The following is an 18,672-nucleotide window of genomic DNA, read 5'->3' as shown; positions in this document are numbered from 1 at the left end:
AAAAACAAAACTACAAGTCCAAAACTTATAAAAAATACATTTTTGTGCTCTGTGAGTCGATATCCTTCGCATACAATTCAATTGGAGTTGAAAAATTCACGTTTGGAGAAAATCACTTTTAAAAATGTTTAAATCGTCATATCTCGTTAACCAAGCGACTAAACACTATGAAACTTGCAAAATTCAAAATTCTCTAAAAACAAAACTACAAGTCCAAAACTTATAAACAATACATTTTTGTGCTCTGTGAGTCGATATCCTTCGCATACAATTCAATTGGAGTTGAAAAATTCACGTTTGGAGAAAATCACTTTTAAAAATGTTTAAATCGTCATATCTCGTTAACCAAGCGTCTAAACACTATGAAACTTGCAAAATTCAAAATTCTCTAAAAACAAAACTACAAGTCCAAAACTTATAAAAAATACATTTTTGTGCTCTGTGAGTCAATATCCTTCGCATACAATTCAATTGGAGTTGAAAAATTCACGTTTGGAGAAAATCACTTTTAAAAATGTTTAAATCGTCATATCTCGTTAACCAAGCGTCTAAACACTATGAAACTTGCAAAATTCAAAATTCTCTAAAAACAAAACTACAAGTCCAAAACTTATAAAAAATACATTTTTGTGCTCTGTGAGTCGATATCCTTCGCATACAATTCAATTGGAGTTGAAAAATTCACGTTTGGAGAAAATCACTTTTAAAAATGTTTAAATCGTCATATCTCGTTAACCAAGCGACTAAACACTATGAAACTTGCAAAATTCAAAATTCTCTAAAAACAAAACTACAAGTCCAAAACTTATAAACAATACATTTTTGTGCTCTGTGAGTCGATATCCTTCGCATACAATTCAATTGGAGTTGAAAAATTCACATTTGGAGAAAATCACTTTTAAAAATGTTTAAATCGTCATATCTCGTTAACCAAGCGTCTAAACACTATGAAACTTGCAAAATTCAAAATTCTCTAAAAACAAAACTACAAGTCCAAAACTTATAAAAAATACATTTTTGTGCTCTGTGAGTCGATATCCTTCGCATACAATTCAATTGGAGTTGAAAAATTCACGTTTGGAGAAAATCACTTTTAAAAATGTTTAAATCGTCATATCTCGTTAACCAAGCGTCTAAACACTATGAAACTTGCAAAATTCAAAATTCTCTAAAAACAAAACTACAAGTCCAAAACTTATAAAAAATACATTTTTGTGCTCTGTGAGTCGATATCCTTCGCATACAATTCAATTGGAGTTGAAAAATTCACGTTTGGAGAAAATCACTTTTAAAAATGTTTAAATCGTCATATCTCGTTAACCAAGCGTCTAAACACTATGAAACTTGCAAAATTCAAAATTCTCTAAAAACAAAACTACAAGTCCAAAACTTATAAAAAATACATTTTTGTGCTCTGTGAGTCGATATCCTTCGCATACAATTCAATTGGAGTTGAAAAATTCACGTTTGGAGAAAATCACTTTTAAAAATGTTTAAATCGTCATATCTTGTTAACCAAGCGTCTAAACACTATGAAACTTGCAAAATTCAAAATTCTCTAAAAACAAAACTACAAGTCCAAAACTTTTGTTGCTCTGTGAGTCGATATCCTTCGCATACAATTCAATTGGAGTTGAAAAATTCACGTTTGGAGAAAATCACTTTTAAAAATGTTTAAATCGTCATATCTCGTTAACCAAGCGTCTAAACACTATGAAACTTGCAAAATTCAAAATTCTCTAAAAACAAAACTACAAGTCCAAAACTTATAAAAAATACATTTTTGTGCTCTGTGAGTCGATATCCTTCGCATACAATTCAATTGGAGTTGAAAAATTCACGTTTGGAGAAAATCACTTTTAAAAATGTTTAAATCGTCATATCTCGTTAACCAAGCGTCTAAACACTATGAAACTTGCAAAATTCAAAATTCTCTAAAAACAAAACTACAAGTCCAGAACTTATAAAAAATACATTTTTGTGCTCTGTGAGTCGATATCCTTCGCATACAATTCAATTGGAGTTGAAAAATTCACGTTTGGAGAAAATCACTTTTAAAAATGTTTAAATCGTCATATCTCGTTAACCAAGCGTCTAAACACTATGAAACTTGCAAAATTCAAAATTCTCTAAAAACAAAACTACAAGTCCAAAACTTATAAAAAATACATTTTTGTGCTCTGTGAGTCGATATCCTTCGCATACAATTCAATTGGAGTTGAAAAATTCACGTTTGGAGAAAATCACTTTTAAAAATGTTTAAATCGTCATATCTCGTTAACCAAGCGACTAAACACTATGAAACTTGCAAAATTCAAAATTCTCTAAAAACAAAACTACAAGTCCAAAACTTATAAAAAATACATTTTTGTGCTCTGTGAGTCGATATCCTTCGCATACAATTCAATTGGAGTTGAAAAATTCACGTTTGGAGAAAATCACTTTTAAAAATGTTTAAATCGTCATATCTCGTTAACCAAGCGTCTAAACACTATGAAACTTGCAAAATTCAAAATTCTCTAAAAACAAAACTACAAGTCCAAAACTTATAAACAATACATTTTTGTGCTCTGTGAGTCGATATCCTTCGCATACAATTCAATTGGAGTTGAAAAATTCACGTTTGGAGAAAATCACTTTTAAAAATGTTTAAATCGTCATATCTCGTTAACCAAGCGTCTAAACACTATGAAACTTGCAAAATTCAAAATTCTCTAAAAACAAAACTACAAGTCCAAAACTTATAAAAAATACATTTTTGTGCTCTGTGAGTCAATATCCTTCGCATACAATTCAATTGGAGTTGAAAAATTCACGTTTGGAGAAAATCACTTTTAAAAATGTTTAAATCGTCATATCTCGTTAACCAAGCGTCTAAACACTATGAAACTTGCAAAATTCAAAATTCTCTAAAAACAAAACTACAAGTCCAAAACTTATAAAAAATACATTTTTGTGCTCTGTGAGTCGATATCCTTCGCATACAATTCAATTGGAGTTGAAAAATTCACGTTTGGAGAAAATCACTTTTAAAAATGTTTAAATCGTCATATCTCGTTAACCAAGCGACTAAACACTATGAAACTTGCAAAATTCAAAATTCTCTAAAAACAAAACTACAAGTCCAAAACTTATAAACAATACATTTTTGTGCTCTGTGAGTCGATATCCTTCGCATACAATTCAATTGGAGTTGAAAAATTCACATTTGGAGAAAATCACTTTTAAAAATGTTTAAATCGTCATATCTCGTTAACCAAGCGTCTAAACACTATGAAACTTGCAAAATTCAAAATTCTCTAAAAACAAAACTACAAGTCCAAAACTTATAAAAAATACATTTTTGTGCTCTGTGAGTCGATATCCTTCGCATACAATTCAATTGGAGTTGAAAAATTCACGTTTGGAGAAAATCACTTTTAAAAATGTTTAAATCGTCATATCTCGTTAACCAAGCGTCTAAACACTATGAAACTTGCAAAATTCAAAATTCTCTAAAAACAAAACTACAAGTCCAAAACTTATAAAAAATACATTTTTGTGCTCTGTGAGTCGATATCCTTCGCATACAATTCAATTGGAGTTGAAAAATTCACGTTTGGAGAAAATCACTTTTAAAAATGTTTAAATCGTCATATCTCGTTAACCAAGCGTCTAAACACTATGAAACTTGCAAAATTCAAAATTCTCTAAAAACAAAACTACAAGTCCAAAACTTATAAAAAATACATTTTTGTGCTCTGTGAGTCGATATCCTTCGCATACAATTCAATTGGAGTTGAAAAATTCACGTTTGGAGAAAATCACTTTTAAAAATGTTTAAATCGTCATATCTTGTTAACCAAGCGTCTAAACACTATGAAACTTGCAAAATTCAAAATTCTCTAAAAACAAAACTACAAGTCCAAAACTTTTGTTGCTCTGTGAGTCGATATCCTTCGCATACAATTCAATTGGAGTTGAAAAATTCACGTTTGGAGAAAATCACTTTTAAAAATGTTTAAATCGTCATATCTCGTTAACCAAGCGTCTAAACACTATGAAACTTGCAAAATTCAAAATTCTCTAAAAACAAAACTACAAGTCCAAAACTTATAAAAAATACATTTTTGTGCTCTGTGAGTCGATATCCTTCGCATACAATTCAATTGGAGTTGAAAAATTCACGTTTGGAGAAAATCACTTTTAAAAATGTTTAAATCGTCATATCTCGTTAACCAAGCGTCTAAACACTATGAAACTTGCAAAATTCAAAATTCTCTAAAAACAAAACTACAAGTCCAGAACTTAAAAAAAATACATTTTTGTGCTCTGTGAGTCGATATCCTTCGCATACAATTCAATTGGAGTTGAAAAATTCACGTTTGGAGAAAATCACTTTTAAAAATGTTTAAATCGTCATATCTCGTTAACCAAGCGTCTAAACACTATGAAACTTGCAAAATTCAAAATTCTCTAAAAACAAAACTACAAGTCCAAAACTTATAAAAAATACATTTTTGTGCTCTGTGAGTCGATATCCTTCGCATACAATTCAATTGGAGTTGAAAAATTCACGTTTGGAGAAAATCACTTTTAAAAATGTTTAAATCGTCATATCTCGTTAACCAAGCGACTAAACACTATGAAACTTGCAAAATTCAAAATTCTCTAAAAACAAAACTACAAGTCCAAAACTTATAAAAAATACATTTTTGTGCTCTGTGAGTCGATATCCTTCGCATACAATTCAATTGGAGTTGAAAAATTCACGTTTGGAGAAAATCACTTTTAAAAATGTTTAAATCGTCATATCTCGTTAACCAAGCGTCTAAACACTATGAAACTTGCAAAATTCAAAATTCTCTAAAAACAAAACTACAAGTCCAAAACTTATAAAAAATACATTTTTGTGCTCTGTGAGTCGATATCCTTCGCATACAATTCAATTGGAGTTGAAAAATTCACGTTTGGAGAAAATCACTTTTAAAAATGTTTAAATCGTCATATCTCGTTAACCAAGCGTCTAAACACTATGAAACTTGCAAAATTCAAAATTCTCTAAAAACAAAACTACAAGTCCAAAACTTATAAAAAATACATTTTTGTGCTCTGTGAGTCGATATCCTTCGCATAGAATTCAATTGGAGTTGAAAAATTCACGTTTGGAGAAAATCACTTTTAAAAATGTTTAAATCGTCATATCTCGTTAACCAAGCGACTAAACACTATGAAACTTGCAAAATTCAAAATTCTCTAAAAACAAAACTACAAGTCCAAAACTTATAAAAAATACATTTTTGTGCTCTGTGAGTCGATATCCTTCGCATACAATTCAATTGGAGTTGAAAAATTCACGTTTGGAGAAAATCACTTTTAAAAAGGTTTAAATCGTCATATCTCGTTAACCAAGCGTCTAAACACTATGAAACTTGCAAAATTCAAAATTCTCTAAAAACAAAACTACAAGTCCAAAACTTATAAAAAATACATTTTTGTGCTCTGTGAGTCGATATCCTTCGCATACAATTCAATTGGAGTTGAAAAATTCACGTTTGGAGAAAATCACTTTTAAAAATGTTTAAATCGTCATATCTCGTTAACCAAGCGTCTAAACACTATGAAACTTGCAAAATTCAAAATTCTCTAAAAACAAAACTACAAGTCCAAAACTTATAAAAAATACATTTTTGTGCTCTGTGAGTCGATATCCTTCGCATACAATTCAATTGGAGTTGAAAAATTCACGTTTGGAGAAAATCACTTTTAAAAATGTTTAAATCGTCATATCTCGTTAACCAAGCGTCTAAACACTATGAAACTTGCAAAATTCAAAATTCTCTAAAAACAAAACTACAAGTCCAAAACTTATAAAAAATACATTTTTGTGCTCTGTGAGTCGATATCCTTCGCATACAATTCAATTGGAGTTGAAAAATTCACGTTTGGAGAAAATCACTTTTAAAAATGTTTAAATCGTCATATCTCGTTAACCAAGCGTCTAAACACTATGAAACTTGCAAAATTCAATTCTCTAAAAACAAAACTACAAGTCCAAAACTTATAAAAAATACATTTTTGTGCTCTGTGAGTCGATATCCTTCGCATAGAATTCAATTGGAGTTGAAAAATTCACGTTTGGAGAAAATCACTTTTAAAAATGTTTAAATCGTCATATCTCGTTAACCAAGCGACTAAACACTATGAAACTTGCAAAATTCAAAATTCTCTAAAAACAAAACTACAAGTCCAAAACTTATAAACAATACATTTTTGTGCTCTGTGAGTCGATATCCTTCGCATACAATTCAATTGGAGTTGAAAAATTCACGTTTGGAGAAAATCACTTTTAAAAAGGTTTAAATCGTCATATCTCGTTAACCAAGCGTCTAAACACTATGAAACTTGCAAAATTCAAAATTCTCTAAAAACAAAACTACAAGTCCAAAACTTATAAAAAATACATTTTTGTGCTCTGTGAGTCGATATCCTTCGCATACAATTCAATTGGAGTTGAAAAATTCACGTTTGGAGAAAATCACTTTTAAAAATGTTTAAATCGTCATATCTCGTTAACCAAGCGTCTAAACACTATGAAACTTGCAAAATTCAAAATTCTCTAAAAACAAAACTACAAGTCCAAAACTTATAAAAAATACATTTTTGTGCTCTGTGAGTCGATATCCTTCGCATACAATTCAATTGGAGTTGAAAAATTCACGTTTGGAGAAAATCACTTTTAAAAATGTTTAAATCGTCATATCTCGTTAACCAAGCGTCTAAACACTATGAAACTTGCAAAATTCAAAATTCTCTAAAAACAAAACTACAAGTCCAAAACTTATAAAAAATACATTTTTGTGCTCTGTGAGTCGATATCCTTCGCATACAATTCAATTGGAGTTGAAAAATTCACGTTTGGAGAAAATCACTTTTAAAAATGTTTAAATCGTCATATCTCGTTAACCAAGCGTCTAAACACTATGAAACTTGCAAAATTCAAAATTCTCTAAAAACAAAACTACAAGTCCAAAACTTATAAAAAATACATTTTTGTGCTCTGTGAGTCGATATCCTTCGCATACAATTCAATTGGAGTTGAAAAATTCACGTTTGGAGAAAATCACTTTTAAAAATGTTTAAATCGGGAGCGGGTCATAATTCTGCTTGTCAAAATTCTGTACGACAAAATTCTGTGGATTCAAAATTCTGTAATACCATAATTCTGTACGTCATTATACTGTAAATACAAAATTCTGTACGTCAAAATACTGTATCAACAAAATACTGACATGCAAAATTATGTTTTGTAAAATTCTGTACGGCAAAATACTGTATATCAAAATTCTGTAAAAATGCTGTAAAAAAATATCGTTTTGATAATGTAAAAAAGTGCGCGCGCACTTTTTTACATTATCAAAACGATATTTTTTTACAGCATTGTTACAGAATTTTGATTTACAGAATTTTGATGTACAGAATTTTGAAATACAGTATTTTGACCAACCAGAATTTTGCTATACAGAATTTTGACTTTCAGAATTTTGTTCCTACAGCATTTTGCACATACAGAATTTTGACATACAGTATTTTGGCATACAGTATTTTGAATACAGAATTTTGCAACATACAGAATTTCGACCCCAACCCAAATCGGGAGCGGGTCATAATTCTGCTTGTCAAAATTCTGTACGACAAAATTCTGTGGGGTCAAAATACTGTAATACCATAATTCTGTACGTCATTATACTGTAAATACAAAATTCTGTACGTCAAAATACTGTATGAACAAAATACTGACATGCAAAATTCTGTTTTGTAAAATTCTGTACGGCAAAATACTGTATATCAAAATTCTGTAAAAATGCTGTAAAAAAATATCGTTTTGATAATGTAAAAAAGTGCGCGCGCACTTTTTTACATTATCAAAACGATATTTTTTTACAGCATTTTTACAGAATTTTGATTTACAGAATTTTGATTTACAGAATTTCGAAATACAGTATTTTGACCAACCAGAATTTTGCTATACAGAATTTTGACTTTCAGAATTTTGTTCCTACAGCATTTTGCACATACAGAATTTGGACATACAGTTTTTTGGCATACAGTATTTTGAATACAGAATTTTGCAACATACAGAATTTACCCGTTTAGGGTTGTGCGCGCGCACTTTTTTACATTATCAAAACGATATTTTTTTACAGCATTTTTACAGAATTTTGATGTACAGAATTTTGAAATACAGTATTTTGACCAACCAGAATTTTGCTATACAGAATTTTGACTTTCAGAATTTTGTTCCTACAGCATTTTGCACATACAGAATTTTGACATACAGTTTTTTGGCATACAGTATTTTGAATACAGAATTTTGCAACATACAGAATTTCGACCCCAACCCGTTTAAATCGTCATATCTCGTTAACCAAGCGTCTAAACACTATGAAACTTGCAAAATTCAAAATTCTCTAAAAACAAAACTACAAGTCCAAAACTTATAAAAAATACATTTTTGTGCTCTGTGAGTCGATATCCTTCGCATACAATTCAATTGGAGTTGAAAAATTCACGTTTGGAGAAAATCACTTTTAAAAATGTTTAAATCGTCATATCTCGTTAACCAAGCGTCTAAACACTATGAAACTTGCAAAATTCAAAATTCTCTAAAAACAAAACTACAAGTCCAAAACTTATAAAAAATACATTTTTGTGCTCTGTGAGTCGATATCCTTCGCATACAATTCAATTGGAGTTGAAAAATTCACGTTTGGAGAAAATCACTTTTAAAAATGTTTAAATCGTCATATCTCGTTAACCAAGCGTCTAAACACTATGAAACTTGCAAAATTCAAAATTCTCTAAAAAACAAAACTACAAGTCCAAAACTTATAAAAAATACATTTTTGTGCTCTGTGAGTCGATATCCTTCGCATACAATTCAATTGGAGTTAAAAAATTCACGTTTGGAGAAAATCACTTTTAAAAATGTTTAAATCGTCATATCTCGTTAACCAAGCGTCTAAACACTATGAAACTTGCAAAATTCAAAGTTCTCTAAAAACAAAACTACAAGTCCAAAACTTATAAAAAATACATTTTTGTGCTCTGTGAGTCGATATCCTTCGCATACAATTCAATTGGAGTTGAAAAATTCACGTTTGGAGAAAATCACTTTTAAAAATGTTTAAATCGTCATATCTCGTTAACCAAGCGTCTAAACACTATGAAACTTGCAAAATTCAAAATTCTCTAAAAACAAAACTACAAGTCCAAAACTTATAAAAAATACATTTTTGTGCTCTGTGAGTCGATATCCTTCGCATACAATTCAATTGGAGTTGAAAAATTCACGTTTGGAGAAAATCACTTTTAAAAATGTTTAAATCGTCATATCTCGTTAACCAAGCGTCTAAACACTATGAAACTTGCAAAATTCAAAATTCTCTAAAAACAAAACTACAAGTCCAAAACTTATAAAAAATACATTTTTGTGCTCTGTGAGTCGATATCCTTCGCATACAATTCAATTGGAGTTGAAAAATTCACGTTTGGAGAAAATCACTGTTAAAAATGTTTAAATCGTCATATCTCGTTAACCAAGCGTCTAAACACTATGAAACTTGCAAAATTCAAAATTCTCTAAAAACAAAACTACAAGTCCAAAACTTATAAAAAATACATTTTTGTGCTCTGTGAGTCGATATCCTTCGCATACAATTCAATTGGAGTTGAAAAATTCACGTTTGGAGAAAATCACTTTTAAAAATGTTTAAATCGTCATATCTCGTTAACCAAGCATCTAAACACTATGAAACTTGCAAAATTCAAAATTCTCTAAAAACAAAACTACAAGTCCAAAACTTATAAAAAATACATTTTTGTGCTCTGTGAGTCGATATCCTTCGCATACAATTCAATTGGAGTTGAAAAATTCACGTTTGGAGAAAATCACTTTTAAAAATGTTTAAATCGTCATATCTCGTTAACCAAGCGTCTAAACACTATGAAACTTGCAAAATTCAAAATTCTCTAAAAACAAAACTACAAGTCCAAAACTTATAAAAAATACATTTTTGTGATCTGTGAGTCGATATCCTTCGCATACAATTCAATTGGAGTTGAAAAATTCACGTTTGGAGAAAATCACTTTTAAAAATGTTTAAATCGTCATATCTCGTTAACCAAGCGTCTAAACACTATGAAACTTGCAAAATTCAAAATTCTCTAAAAACAAAACTACAAGTCCAAAACTTTTGTTGCTCTGTGAGTCGATATCCTTCGCATACAATTCAATTGGAGTTGAAAAATTCACGTTTGGAGAAAATCACTTTTAAAAATGTTTAAATCGTCATATCTCGTTAACCAAGCGTCTAAACACTATGAAACTTGCAAAATTCAAAATTCTCTAAAAAACAAAACTACAAGTCCAAAACTTATAAAAAATACATTTTTGTGCTCTGTGAGTCGATATCCTTCGCATACAATTCAATTGGAGTTAAAAAATTCACGTTTGGAGAAAATCACTTTTAAAAATGTTTAAATCGTCATATCTCGTTAACCAAGCGTCTAAACACTATGAAACTTGCAAAATTCAAAATTCTCTAAAAACAAAACTACAAGTCCAAAACTTATAAAAAATACATTTTTGTGCTCTGTGAGTCGATATCCTTCGCATACAATTCAATTGGAGTTGAAAAATTCACGTTTGGAGAAAATCACTTTTAAAAATGTTTAAATCGTCATATCTCGTTAACCAAGCGTCTAAACACTATGAAACTTGCAAAATTCAAAATTCTCTAAAAACAAAACTACAAGTCCAAAACTTATAAAAAATACATTTTTGTGCTCTGTGAGTCGATATCCTTCGCATACAATTCAATTGGAGTTGAAAAATTCACGTTTGGAGAAAATCACTTTTAAAAATGTTTAAATCGTCATATCTCGTTAACCAAGCGTCTAAACACTATGAAACTTGCAAAATTCAAAATTCTCTAAAAACAAAACTACAAGTCCAAAACTTATAAAAAATACATTTTTGTGCTCTGTGAGTCGATATCCTTCGCATACAATTCAATTGGAGTTGAAAAATTCACGTTTGGAGAAAATCACTTTTAAAAATGTTTAAATCGTCATATCTCGTTAACCAAGCGTCTAAACACTATGAAACTTGCAAAATTCAAAATTCTCTAAAAACAAAACTACAAGTCCAAAACTTATAAAAAATACATTTTTGTGCTCTGTGAGTCGATATCCTTCGCATACAATTCAATTGGAGTTGAAAAATTCACGTTTGGAGAAAATCACTTTTAAAAATGTTTAAATCGTCATATCTCGTTAACCAAGCGTCTAAACACTATGAAACTTGCAAAATTCAAAATTCTCTAAAAACAAAACTACAAGTCCAAAACTTATAAAAAATACATTTTTGTGCTCTGTGAGTCGATATCCTTCGCATACATTTCAATTGGAGTTGAAAAATTCACGTTTGGAGAAAATCACTGTTAAAAATGTTTAAATCGTCATATCTCGTTAACCAAGCGTCTAAACACTATGAAACTTGCAAAATTCAAAATTCTCTAAAAACAAAACTACAAGTCCAAAACTTATAAGAAATACATTTTTGTGCTCTGTGAGTCGATATCCTTCGCATACAATTCAATTGGAGTTGAAAAATTCACGTTTGGAGAAAATCACTTTTAAAAATGTTTAAATCGTCATATCTCGTTAACCAAGCGTCTAAACACTATGAAACTTGCAAAATTCAAAATTCTCTAAAAACAAAACTACAAGTCCAAAACTTATAAAAAATACATTTTTGTGATCTGTGAGTCGATATCCTTCGCATACAATTCAATTGGAGTTGAAAAATTCACGTTTGGAGAAAATCACTTTTAAAAATGTTTAAATCGTCATATCTCGTTAACCAAGCGTCTAAACACTATGAAACTTGCAAAATTCAAAATTCTCTAAAAACAAAACTACAAGTCCAAAACTTTTGTTGCTCTGTGAGTCGATATCCTTCGCATACAATTCAATTGGAGTTGAAAAATTCACGTTTGGAGAAAATCACTTTTAAAAATGTTTAAATCGTCATATCTCGTTAACCAAGCGTCTAAACACTATGAAACTTGCAAAATTCAAAATTCTCTAAAAACAAAACTACAAGTCCAAAACTTATAAAAAATACATTTTTGTGCTCTGTGAGTCGATATCCTTCGCATACAATTCAATTGGAGTTGAAAAATTCACGTTTGGAGAAAATCACTTTTAAAAATGTTTAAATCGTCATATCTCGTTAGCCAAGCGTCTAAACACTATGAAACTTGCAAAATTCAAAATTCTCTAAAAACAAAACTACAAGTCCAAAACTTTTGTTGCTCTGTGAGTCGATATCCTTCGCATACAATTCAATTGGAGTTGAAAAATTCACGTTTGGAGAAAATCACTTTTAAAAATGTTTAAATCGTCATATCTCGTTAACCAAGCGTCTAAACACTATGAAACTTGCAAAATTCAAAATTCTCTAAAAACAAAACTACAAGTCCAAAACTTATGAAAAATACATTTTTGTGCTCTGTGAGTCGATATCCTTCGCATACAATTCAATTGGAGTTGAAAAATTCACGTTTGGAGAAAATCACTTTTAAAAATGTTTAAATCGGGAGCGGGTCATAATTCTGCTTGTCAAAATTCTGTACGACAAAATTCTGTGGGGTCAAAATACTGTAATACCATAATTCTGTACGTCATTATACTGTAAATACAAAATTCTGTACGTCAAAATACTGTATGAACAAAATACTGACATGCAAAATTCTGTTTTGTAAAATTCTGTACGGCAAAATACTGTATATCAAAATTCTGTAAAAATGCTGTAAAAAAATATCGTTTTGATAATGTAAAAAAGTGCGCGCGCACTTTTTTACATTATCAAAACGATATTTTTTTACAGCATTTTTACAGAATTTTGATTTACAGAATTTTGATGTACAGAATTTTGAAATACAGTATTTTGACCAACCAGAATTTTGCTATACAGAATTTTGACTTTCAGAATTTTGTTCCTACAGCATTTTGCACATACAGAATTTTGACATACAGTTTTTTGGCATACAGTATTTTGAATACAGAATTTTGCAACATACAGAATTTCGACCCCAACCCGTTTAAATCGTCATATCTCGTTAACCAAGCGTCTAAACACTATGAAACTTGCAAAATTCAAAATTCTCTAAAAACAAAACTACAAGTCCAAAACTTATAAAAAATACATTTTTGTGCTCTGTGAGTCGATATCCTTCGCATACAATTCAATTGGAGTTGAAAAATTCACGTTTGGAGAAAATCACTTTTAAAAATGTTTAAATCGTCATATCTCGTTAACCAAGCGTCTAAACACTATGAAACTTGCAAAATTCAAAATTCTCTAAAAACAAAACTACAAGTCCAAAACTTATAAAAAATACATTTTTGTGCTCTGTGAGTCGATATCCTTCGCATACAATTCAATTGGAGTTGAAAAATTCACGTTTGGAGAAAATCACTTTTAAAAATGTTTAAATCGTCATATCTCGTTAACCAAGCGTCTAAACACTATGAAACTTGCAAAATTCAAAATTCTCTAAAAACAAAACTACAAGTCCAAAACTTATAAAAAATACATTTTTGTGCTCTGTGAGTCGATATCCTTCGCATACAATTCAATTGGAGTTGAAAAATTCACGTTTGGAGAAAATCACTTTTAAAAATGTTTAAATCGTCATATCTCGTTAACCAAGCGTCTAAACACTATGAAACTTGCAAAATTCAAAATTCTCTAAAAACAAAACTACAAGTCCAAAACTTATAAAAAATACATTTTTGTGCTCTGTGAGTCGATATCCTTCGCATACAATTCAATTGGAGTTAAAAAATTCACATTTGGAGAAAATCACTTTTAAAAATGTTTAAATCGTCATATCTCGTTAACCAAGCGTCTAAACACTATGAAACTTGCAAAATTCAAAATTCTCTAAAAACAAAACTACAAGTCCAAAACTTTTGTTGCTCTGTGAGTCGATATCCTTCGCATACAATTCAATTGGAGTTGAAAAATTCACGTTTGGAGAAAATCACTTTTAAAAATGTTTAAATCGTCATATCTCGTTAACCAAGCGTCTAAACACTATGAAACTTGCAAAATTCAAAATTCTCTAAAAACAAAACTACAAGTCCAAAACTTATAAAAAATACATTTTTGTGCTCTGTGAGTCGATATCCTTCGCATACAATTCAATTGGAGTTGAAAAATTCACGTTTGGAGAAAATCACTTTTAAAAATGTTTAAATCGTCATATCTCGTTAACCAAGCGTCTAAACACTATGAAACTTGCAAAATTCAAAATTCTCTAAAAACAAAATTACAAGTCCAAAACTTATAAAAAATACATTTTTGTGCTCTGTGAGTCGATATCCTTCGCATACAATTCAATTGGAGTTGAAAAATTCACGTTTGGAGAAAATCACTTTTAAAAATGTTTAAATCGTCATATCTCGTTAACCAAGCGTCTAAACACTATGAAACTTGCAAAATTCAAAATTCTCTAAAAACAAAACTACAAGTCCAAAACTTATAAAAAATACATTTTTGTGCTCTGTGAGTCGATATCCTTCGCATACAATTCAATTGGAGTTGAAAAATTCACGTTTGGAGAAAATCACTTTTAAAAATGTTTAAATCGTCATATCTCGTTAACCAAGCGTCTAAACACTATGAAACTTGCAAAATTCAAAATTCTCTAAAAACAAAACTACAAGTCCAAAACTTATAAAAATACATTTTTGTGCTCTGTGAGTCGATATCCTTCGCATACAATTCAATTGGAGTTGAAAAATTCACGTTTGGAGAAAATCACTTTAAAAAATGTTTAAATCGTCATATCTCGTTGACCAAGCGTCTAAAAACCATCAAACTTGCGAAATTCAAAATTCTCTAAAAACAAAACTACAAGTCCAAAACTTATAAAAAATACATTTTTGTGCTCTGTGAGTCGATATCCTTCGCATACAATTCAATTGGAGTTGAAAAATTCACGTTTGGAGAAAATCGTCATATCTCGTTAACCAAGCGTCTAAACACCATCAAACTTGCAAAATTCAAAATTCTCTAAAAACAAAACTACAAGTCCAAAACTTATAAAAAATACATTTTTGTGCTCTGTGAGTCGATATCCTTCGCATACAATTCAATTGGAGTTGAAAAATTCACGTTTGGAGAAAATCACTTTTAAAAATGTTTAAATTGTCATATCTCGTTAACCAAGCGTCTAAACACCATCAAACTTGCAAAATTCAAAATTCTCTAAAAACAAAACTACAAGTCCAAATCTTATAGAAAATACATTTTTGTGCTCTGTGAGTCGATATCCTTCGCATACAATTCAATTGGAGTTGAAAAATTCACGTTTGGAGAAAATCACTTTTAAAAATGTTTAAATCGTCATATCTCGTTAACCAAGCGTCTAAACACCATCAAACTTGCAAAATTCAAAATTCTCTAAAAACAAAACTACAAGTCCAAAACTTATAAAAAATATATTTTTGTGCTCTGTGAGTCGATATCCTTCGCATACAATTCAATTGGAGTTGAAAAATTCACGTTTGGAGAAAATCACTTTTAAAAATGTTTAAATCGTCATATCTCGTTAACCAAGCGTCTAAACACCATCAAACTTGCAAAATTCAAAATTCTCTAAAAACAAAACTACAAGTCCAAAACTTATAAAAAATACATTTTTGTGCTCTGTGAGTCGATATCCTTCGCATACAATTCAATTGGAGTTGAAAAATTCACGTTTGGAGAAAATCACTTTTAAAAATGTTTAAATCGTCATATCTCGTTAACCAAGCGTCTAAACACTATGAAACTTGCAAAATTCAAAATTCTCTAAAAACAAAACTACAAGTCCAAAACTTATAAAAAATACATTTTTGTGCTCTGTGAGTCGATATCCTTCGCATACAATTCAATTGGAGTTGAAAAATTCACGTTTGGAGAAAATCACTTTTAAAAATGTTTAAATCGTCATATCTCGTTAACCAAGCGTCTAAACACTATGAAACTTGCAAAATTCAAAATTCTCTAAAAACAAAACTACAAGTCCAAAACTTATAAAAAATACATTTTTGTGCTCTGTGAGTCGATATCCTTCGCATACAATTCAATTGGAGTTAAAAAATTCACATTTGGAGAAAATCACTTTTAAAAATGTTTAAATCGTCATATCTCGTTAACCAAGCGTCTAAACACTATGAAACTTGCAAAATTCAAAATTCTCTAAAAACAAAACTACAAGTCCAAAACTTATAAAAAATACATTTTTGTGCTCTGTGAGTCGATATCCTTCGCATACAATTCAATTGGAGTTGAAAAATTCACGTTTGGAGAAAATCACTTTTAAAAATGTTTAAATCGTCATATCTCGTTAACCAAGCGTCTAAACACTATGAAACTTGCAAAATTCAAAATTCTCTAAAAACAAAACTACAAGTCCAAAACTTATAAAAAATACATTTTTGTGCTCTGTGAGTCGATATCCTTCGCATACAATTCAATTGGAGTTAAAAAATTCACATTTGGAGAAAATCACTTTTAAAAATGTTTAAATCGTCATATCTCGTTAACCAAGCGTCTAAACACTATGAAACTTGCAAAATTCAAAATTCTCTAAAAACAAAACTACAAGTCCAAAACTTATAAAAAATACATTTTTGTGCTCTGTGAGTCGATATCCTTCGCATACAATTCAATTGGAGTTGAAAAATTCACGTTTGGAGAAAATCACTTTTAAAAATGTTTAAATCGTCATATCTCGTTAACCAAGCGTCTAAACACTATGAAACTTGCAAAATTCAAAATTCTCTAAAAACAAAACTACAAGTCCAAAACTTATAAAAAATACATTTTTGTGCTCTGTGAGTCGATATCCTTCGCATACAATTCAATTGGAGTTAAAAAATACACATTTGGAGAAAATCACTTTTAAAAATGTTTAAATCGTCATATCTCGTTAACCAAGCGTCTAAACACCATGAAACTTGCAAAATTCAAAATTCTCTAAAAACAAAACTACAAGTCCAAAACTTATAAAAAATACATTTTTGTGCTCTGTGAGTCGATATCCTTCGCATACAATTCAATTGGAGTTGAAAAATTCACGTTTGGAGAAAATCACTTTTAAAAATGTTTAAATCGTCATATCTCGTTAACCAAGCGTCTAAACACTATGAAACTTGCAAAATTCAAAATTCTCTAAAAACAAAACTACAAGTCCAAAACTTATAAAAAATACATTTTTGTGCTCTGTGAGTCGATATCATTCGCATACAATTCAATTGGAGTTGAAAAATTCACGTTTGGAGAAAATCACTTTTAAAAATGTTTAAATCGTCATATCTCGTTAACCAAGCGTCTAAACACTATGAAACTTGCAAAATTCAAAATTCTCTAAAAACAAAACTACAAGTCCAAAACTTATAAAAAATACATTTTTGTGCTCTGTGAGTCGATATCCTTCGCATACAATTCAATTGGAGTTGAAAAATTCACGTTTGGAGAAAATCACTTTTAAAAATGTTTAAATCGTCATATCTCGTTAACCAAGCGTCTAAACACTATGAAACTTGCAAAATTCAAAATTCTCTAAAAACAAAACTACAAGTCCAAAACTTATAAAAAATACATTTTTGTGCTCTGTGAGTCGATATCCTTCGCATACAATTCAATTGGAGTTGAAAAATTCACGTTTGGAGAAAATCACTTTTAAAAATGTTTAAATCGTCATATCTCGTTAACCAAGCGTCTAAACACCATCAAACTTGCAAAATTCAAAATTCTCTAAAAACAAAACTACAAGTCCAAAACTTATAAAAAATACATTTTTGTGCTCTGTGAGTCGATATCCTTCGCATACAATTCAATTGGAGTTGAAAAATTCACGTTTGGAGAAAATCACTTTTAAAAATGTTTAAATCGTCATATCTCGTTAACCAAGCGTCTAAACACTATGAAACTTGCAAAATTCAAAATTCTCTAAAAACAAAACTACAAGTCCAAAACTTATAAAAAATACATTTTTGTGCTCTGTGAGTCGATATCCTTCGCATACAATTCAATTGGAGTTAAAAAATTCACATTTGGAGAAAATCACTTTTAAAAATGTTTAAATCGTCATATCTCGTTAACCAAGCGTCTAAACACTATGAAACTTGCAAAATTCAAAATTCTCTAAAAACAAAACTACAAGTCCAAAACTTATAAAAAATGTATTTTTGTGCTCTGTGAGTCGATATCCTTCGCATACAATTCAATTGGAGTTGAAAAATTCACGTTTGGAGAAAATCACTTTTAAAAATGTTTAAATCGTCATATCTCGTTAACCAAGCGTCTAAACACTATGAAACTTGCAAAATTCAAAATTCTCTAAAAACAAAACTACAAGTCCAAAACTTATAAAAAATACATTTTTGTGCTCTGTGAGTCGATATCCTTCGCATACAATTCAATTGGAGTTGAAAAATTCACGTTTGGAGAAAACCACTTTTAAAAATGTTTAAATCGTCATATCTCGTTAACCAAGCGTCTAAACACTATGAAACTTGCAAAATTCAAAATTCTCTAAAAACAAAACTACAAGTCCAAAACTTATAAAA

This window comes from Episyrphus balteatus, chromosome 3, assembly GCF_945859705.1.
Source record: "Episyrphus balteatus chromosome 3, idEpiBalt1.1, whole genome shotgun sequence".
NCBI lineage: Eukaryota > Metazoa > Arthropoda > Insecta > Diptera > Syrphidae > Episyrphus > Episyrphus balteatus.
This window is presented reverse-complemented; position numbering follows the sequence as displayed.